The sequence below is a fragment of the Miscanthus floridulus genome, chromosome 16 (genome assembly GCF_019320115.1).
Source record: "Miscanthus floridulus cultivar M001 chromosome 16, ASM1932011v1, whole genome shotgun sequence".
Taxonomy (NCBI): domain Eukaryota; kingdom Viridiplantae; phylum Streptophyta; class Magnoliopsida; order Poales; family Poaceae; genus Miscanthus; species Miscanthus floridulus.
The window spans coordinates 79677775-79685439 of NC_089595.1; the positions used below are offsets into that span (position 1 = coordinate 79677775).

The following is a 7665-nucleotide window of genomic DNA, read 5'->3' on the forward strand; positions in this document are numbered from 1 at the left end:
GCCGTCGCCAGCCCCGTCGCCGGCGCACGCGCTCCCCAGCAGGTGAGCGCGCCGCCGTCGAGCGGCCTGGCCGCGGTGCCCTTGGCCAGAGCATGCGCCCGCTCAACGTGCAGCGACGGCTCGACCCTTCTTCTCGCGCGTCGACGAGGCGACAGCGCGGTGCAGCGGCGAAGTAGGCCTCTTCCCCTTCCCCTTTTCTTCTCTGATTGGATTTTTCTTTCTTTTCTTCTCGGATCTATCCGATTTAGGGTTGGGGATGGGGTTAGGATCGAGATTAGGGTTAGGGTTTCCTTACTGTTCATCTTCCCCGAGCGGTTTGCGCGGGTTAGGGTTAGGGTTTCCTTACTGTTCATCTTCCCCGAGCGGTTTGCGCGGGTTAGGGTTAGGATTTGAGTTGCTTTTCAAAACCGAGACCCTTCTCTTACTTCTTTTCTTCACCCGAATTGAGTTTAGGGTTCGATGAACCCTCTGTTTAGATCCCTAAATGAATCTATCACCTCCCTCTAAATGCTGCTACTCGGTTTTCTTTTTGATAGGCTAGATCTACACCTAGTTAGGCGTGTGATACCATTGATAGACCTAAAACAGGATCACTAGCCATAGATCTAGCGTGTCTACTTGCTTTTGGAATAAACAGTGAGTCCTAGAACATCTACTAGTACATGATTAATAGATAGAGTGAGAAAGAGAGGGGTGAAGGGGGTGCAAACCATCGGTCGTCTTTGAGGAAGACGGGCTCGCCATCGCGGTGCTTGGTGAAGACCCGGTGGCGGTGCTGTATCGAAGGGCGGTGGTGCAGTGGCGGCGTTGGCCGGTGGCGGTGCTTCTCAAGGGGTCGGGCGAGACGAAGCCCATGGCCTGGAGGTCGGGTGAGACGGAGTCTGCGGCCTTGAGATCGGGTGAGACGGAAACCGCTTCCTTAGGGTCGGACGAGACGGAACTCGTACCCAAGGGGTCGGGCGAGACGGAGCCCGCAGCCTTGAAGTCGAGCGAGACCTTTTAATACGTCTCGAACCATCCAGGAAAATCAGCGTGGGCGTTAACTTTTTTGCTTTGGACATCCCTAATATCGATACGCGACAGTAGCGCCGATATACTTGACGTGGTATTTGGAAAACCTCCGTTGGATGCCATCCCCTTCGGAACAGATCCGATCTGGCACCCTCGAAACAAATGTGTCCATGTGTACTGTGCTGTACACGATTGATCATCTGCGAAGCAACCGATCAAGCTAAGCTGCTCATTAATTGATATTGGTATTTTTGCTTTTGTACGTTAGCTGGATGCAGCCATATTACAGGTGAGTAGTTGCATTCTGCCAGTGCCGGCTTTAGAACAAAATGAAGACCAAACTGGCAAAAACTTTGTGGGTTATCGAGTTGGAAGGCAGACAGACAGCGCAAGGAACTACGGCGATATTCGCCCAACATCTATGTATGCTCTTCAATCTTCAGCAGGCAACACTATAGAAGGCCAGACCATCTACATGCCGTGAACAAAGGGCATAAATACAACTTTTACGATGCACAGATCAAATTGTACACAGATGGCGAGCTAACCTGCGAATTCGCTAACTTAGCTAATATGTACAGGAGCAGAAAATTGCCTTCCCCTGCTTTGAGGGGCTCCAACTAGACACAGTTCAGGCTCCTAGCAGCTCTCTGTGGACAAGTAGCTCTAGCCTCTAGCTACTGACTAGTGTCCAAGCTCCACATGAATTTGTTGCCTCAGAAATCAGAATCATCTCAAAGAACCCGGGGTAACGTTGCTTCGTGCACAATCATGCTGGAACTTCTGGGCCGTCCTTACTTGTACATTGGATGAATTCAACATTATTCCAAGTACAATGGTGTTGTGCTTGCGCATGGCTGGCAAATTGAAGACTGTTTCAGATTGTTAATAACTCCTTGGATGAATTCAACAATGTCCACTGCCCCAGCGATCATTGTGGACTTCAGGTATCAAGAGCTGCCAACAGAAAATTTGTGGACTTCAAGGTATCAACCGCCAACACCTTCGACTGGAATCCTGACATTTTCATAACCTTTCAGCGTCTCCACACTAAAAGATTCCAGTGCTTCAAATATCGGAGCCAGACCTGCTTTCAGATCAGCTGCACTGGCCTCCCGAATCTGTTTCACAGTTTCCTCGTGCTGAGCTCTTTGTTCATCCAATCTCTTGTGCAATGTATCCAATGCAACCATGCGGTTATCAACTGCCCTCCCATTGTCGGCAATGGGCAACACTGGCTTATCAGCTTCAAAATGCCCTTGCAAGCCATGTTCCATCTGAAGAGATTTGAGCCGCTTTGCAAAATCTCTAGAGAGGTACTCAGCTTTCAGCTTCTGCTGCTGCTCTTCGTCCTGCCGCTCCCATAACATATGCACGTTGACAGCAAAAGCCTCCATTGTATCTACAACGCTGCCTTCTGGTATCCTTTTCATGGCTTGACACCAATCATTAGCTGTAATGAACACAGCAGGAGCTCCAAGCCTACCAGGAGAGAAGGGTGCAATGCCATCCGGAGTCTCCTCCTTTTCCTGAGGAAGCCATTTGACTAGCCAGCCATTGAGGGTTTCGATATAAGCTTTTTGGGATAGGGATCCAATTCCTGAAACAAGAACACCAGTTCAAAAGTTCCATTTCTAGTTCCAGTGTAACCTTGGAGGAGCTTCTTTCAGGTCCATTCTTAGGGATGAGAATATGAGATTTAGTTTGAAGTATGGTATGGAATTGCTTCCGATGGCATTCAAGAATGAATTTCCACATTCTAACAAGCCTGCACAAAAATCACAACTATCTTTTATTATAATTCAAAAAAAAGAACATCGCTACTACTAAAACTAGCTGATCTTAGCAAATGTGGCAACAACTCATGCAACAATATATATTTTTTTTTAAAAAAAAAATCAGCATGCTGTAGTAATACAGCAACATAAGACGTGCTACTCTAGTTTACATGAAGTATTTAGACATCTTAGAAAACAAGTTCAATAAAATGGACCAAATGGTATATAGATTTTTTTAGTCACAACAGGTCCATACTTTTAGTGATTGTCCATCAAAGAATTGCATCTTTATTTTTCATTTGTTACACAATTGATGAAACATGTTAACTGAACAACTGCATATTTTCTTAAACAAACAAAACTTTATCTAATACTAGAATCATCAGTTCAAAAATAATATAAAATCTATTCTATAAGAATCAATGATTTTGTAGTCAAGAAATCCATAAGTACTTTGTAAAACAAATCAAAATTCTATGAAACAATAAAAAGGGTAACAGGCAAAATGGTATTCAAAGAGAGTGATTGTTTGAAGGTCGAACCTTTTGAGATCTACAAAAGTGAATAAAAGAGTATAAGTAGGATTACATCTGTCTTACCCTTGGATAAGCGTAACAAGGTGTGGATGTAACTCATCATCTCGTAGTGTGTGGATCCTCCTACAGATAACTTTAGCTGATCTGATGGAAATGTTGATTCTTGTGAGCAGTGCCCTAATTGAGGCCCGTGTTGTATCGATCTTATATGGCTCTGCACCATTAGCATCAAGCTCTTTCAAGCGCTTCCATTCTTTGTCATATGTAATCCTCAATTTTTCTTCCTCCTAACATAGTTTAAGAAAATGTTAAAACATGTTCATGAAAAAGAAAGGCTCAAAGTTCTTAAGTTCACAAAGAAATTACTGAGTAAGGGCCCTTCTTAACCATTTTCAGCCAATCAACATTCCCAAAGGACAAAATTTCGACTTTCTTGAAAATTATTTCCAGTTTTGAGACATTATCAGGCTCATGACCAAATTGAACTTAATACTCCCTCCGTCCTAAAATAAAAGGTATCCAGGCATCAAGATTTCCCCAAATTATAAGAGATTCTCGGTGAAGTATCCCTCCAACTTAGTTTAAAAAGACAACATTTACATGCATACCTACCATTATTGTTTATAACCAACCCAAATATGGTAATCACAATCTCTCTCTATCTCTACACTTAAGGGAGGGTTACGTTACAATCGTTATTTGCCTTATCCCATAATTTGTCCTAGAATTCCTACGATACCTTGTATTTCAAGACGAAGGGACTAGTGAACTATAGTCGTCTTTCCTTTTTTTTTACCAAAGGTACCCGAAATCAAATTGCAAGAGGAACTAATCACCACATTTCATATAAAGGAAATAGCATACCATAATTTCCTTATGAAGTCTTTTCTCCCACACGTACAGCCTGTCCATTGTTGCGGAAAGAGTATTAAGTTCAACATCACTGGGAAGATCGAATCTTTTACTGGAATTCTGATTTCCTTTGGATGAATTTATAGCTGATTGTTCCAAGCTCTTCACCGGTGGCTCAGATATGGAAGAAAACAACAAAGCGAAGGTCCCCATCATCCGTGAGAATACCACTGCATGGTGAGTAAGGATCAAATTATTTAACTGGGTTACAATTGTCTATGGAAGGACGGAGAAGAACTCCAGCCCAGTGATCAGTATAGCAATAAGAAACCAGGTACATTCTATCTCTCAAGTGGTCAAATTTCAATATAGCAATTGATTTACTAATGCAAACAAAGTCGGCTTCAGTTTGATGGAACCAGGATTTGCAATGGTTAAATGAAAAACAAAGCATACTTACATCTTAAGATTCTATTCCGTGATCGATACCGCATCCTCCCCACCTCAAGGATCCTTGCGACGTCATCCCCACAGGCAGCCACTGATTTGAACTGCTCCTTTATTTCCTCAACAACCTCAGCGACATCTCTTGTCCCAGTGAACTCTGGCGGCCGTTCATCCTCTCCGACTACTATGGATGAGTGATCCTCTGAGCTCACCTTCCTCACCTTCCCATGATCATCTTCTGCCTGGCACCTGCACTGGCCCCTCTGTTCTAGCATTGGCATGGTCACAATCGCAACTGCACACACTCTCGTCCCCTGACTCAAATACCGAAGCACTATACACACTCTCAATCTCAACTTCCTTATGCTCCATGGACACTTTTACCTTGGCGCTGACATCCACATTGCCAATCCGGTTCGATGCCGTGCTCTCTACAGCCTTCCTTGCCTTCACAGACTCCCTCATAGACTCCAGCTCCGTCTCCTCCTCGAGCTCCGGGATCCCCTCCCTTGCCCTCACCTCACTTGAGTTGGGACTGCTGGTGAACGACCCATTGGAGTCGTACCCTTTGCCCTTATACTGTGGAAGGTCCTGCTCATATGAATCGAATGGGTTAAAGAAGTCCCACGGTGTCGTCTCAGGCATTGGCATTGGCGGCGGCGGCGCCGGAGCCGCCGCCAGTTCCCGGCCACGATCCTCCACCGGCCGATCCCCCTCTGGTGGCAACGGGACGCCATACATTGGGTTGTTGTACCCGTAGTTGTACCCCACTGTAGGACGAACTGGTGGCGAAGTTGCCGTAGCCGTACGGTTCTTGGTACACCGTGTTCGCCGGCGTCGAGCTGGCCTTCATGTAGTAGTAGCTGGGAAATGTGGCATTTTGGAATGCGGTGTTTGGGAAGGAAGGGTATGGATCGTAGGAGGCGTACTCCCACGGCATCTCCGGCCTGGCAAATCCTGGGTCCTGTATTTGGCGTTCTTGGGGCTCGCCAGTGGCCGCGGTCGGGGGGCAAGGGAACGACGCCAGGACTGAAGGACAGGCGCCGGCTGCGGCGGGATCTCGCCGTGGGCACCGCCACAGCCTCCGGAGCCGGCGCAGGGGTCGTCGGCCGAGGAGTCGGGATCGGATTCCGAGGCGTCGTCGGAGTGGAAGTGGATGTGGGAGTGGCCGGAGTCGGTGTGCGGCTGTCACGGAGCCGCTCCGCTGTTTCTTGGGCTCGTCGCCGGCGTCATCGGCGTGGTCGTGGTCGGAGGGCGGCGGCAGCGTGAGCACGGGCGACCCCGGCGGCGGCGTGGCGGCGTGGTGGTGGCTGGCGAACCGCGCGAGCGCGTCGGCGACGCGCGGGAGCGCGCGGAAGTAGGCGGCGTGCGCGGCCGCGAGGCGTGCGCGGTGGTCCGCGGCCGCGCGCAGCAGGTCCCGGCGCTCCCGGCACAGCGCGACCGCCGGGGACACGTCCGTCGCGTCCAGCCGCGAGCTCCGGCACCCCATCCCCTCTCCTCCGTCCCTGGGCGGCGGCTCCCCTACTCGCTCACCGGCGCCGGCATTGGCATTGGCATTGCCCTCGCCAACCGCGCGACGCCGCGAGCGCTCGCTAGCTCCCGCAGAAAACCGAGGGGACTGAAATAAACAACTGGCGGGAGTCGAGGTAGAGCAGACAGCAGAGTGAGAAGGGGCCGGAAGCAAAGTAGCGTAGCGTGGCAGCGTAAAAAATGTTGGGCGAGCGCGGCGAGGCGAGGGTGGCGACTGCGAAGAGGAAGCCGAGGAGGGAGGGAGGGAGCGGCGTGTGCGCGCGCGCGCGGCAGCGTGACCCGGGCACGTGGAGCCGCTGTGGGAGAGGCGCGTTTATTATTCGGCGTATTCGTGACGGAATCCGTTTAAAGTGGGTCACGTCAGTTCGTATTTGAGTTTGGATATTCAACGTTTGATATTATATTCATATCTAAATACTTATATCGCTTATTTATAATGCAGATGTCTAATTATTTTTTATTTGGCATGATTGACTATCTGTATTTAAATTCAAATCCAAATAAAAAATAAAAATAAATATAACATCAGTAACATCCACCCGTATCTGGTCCGCTTTCATCCCAACGAGCGGCGAACAGCGAGCAGGCTCTGGAGTACTGTAGCATTCTCTCGTTGGCTACTTGGACCCGTTTAGATGCAAAAATTTTTACAAAATACAACTGTAGCGTTTTTCGTTGTTATTTGGTAATTAGTGTTCAATCATAGTCTAATTAGGCTTAAAAGATTCGTCTCGTGGATTTCATCCAAACTGTGTAATTAATTTTATTTTTTATTTATATTTAATGCTTTATACATGTGTCTAAAAATTCGATGCGACGAGAAATCTTAAAAAATTTAATATAATGAAGTGGAACTAAACAGGACCTGGCTTCAGCGCATTCCGAGCACGAAACAAGCGCAACGCAGCAGTTCACGCTCACATCATTCATCGGATCCGAATGCAGTTTTCAGAGGTGCAGAGGAGAGGGGCCACGCGTTCATGGTCTGGATCGGGCTTCTCTCCCGTGTGAGAGAGCGAGAGCGAGAGGCCGACGGAGGCCAGGAAGAAAGTACTGTAGTACCACATAGTAGTTTGGTGGAGTACTTTAGTACTACTCGTTCCGTAAAAAAAATGTAATTCTTTGATTTTGAGAAGTCAAATAGTTTTAACTTTGATTAAAATTATATAAAAAAGCATAACACTATGAGATAAAATAAGCATCATTATATTAGTTATAGAATATATATTCATAATAAATTTATTTTAAGACATAGATGCTAATATTATTTGGTATAAATTCGGTTAAAATCGGACTGATTTGACCAACACGTTTATTGTAATTGCATTCTTTGGTGTACATAGGGAGTAAGACCGTCTCCAAGAGGGTACGCATAACGTGACCTATACTCAAAATACGTGACGCACAGTGTTTTACCGGTAAAAATAAACGCTCCAACGGAGTAGGCAATGGCATGACCCATTTTGCGTCCAAGACGACGCGGAAGGCAAATAGGCGTCCTCGCTCGGTCT

General features: G+C 47.3%; 1 pseudogene; it reads right to left on the minus strand.

Annotated features, from left to right (window-relative positions):
- Positions 1-1378: 1378 nt before the first annotated feature.
- On the minus strand, positions 1379-6360 carry LOC136513953 (protein ALTERED PHOSPHATE STARVATION RESPONSE 1-like; annotated as a pseudogene).
- Between the last annotated feature and the right edge of the window lie 1305 nt (positions 6361-7665).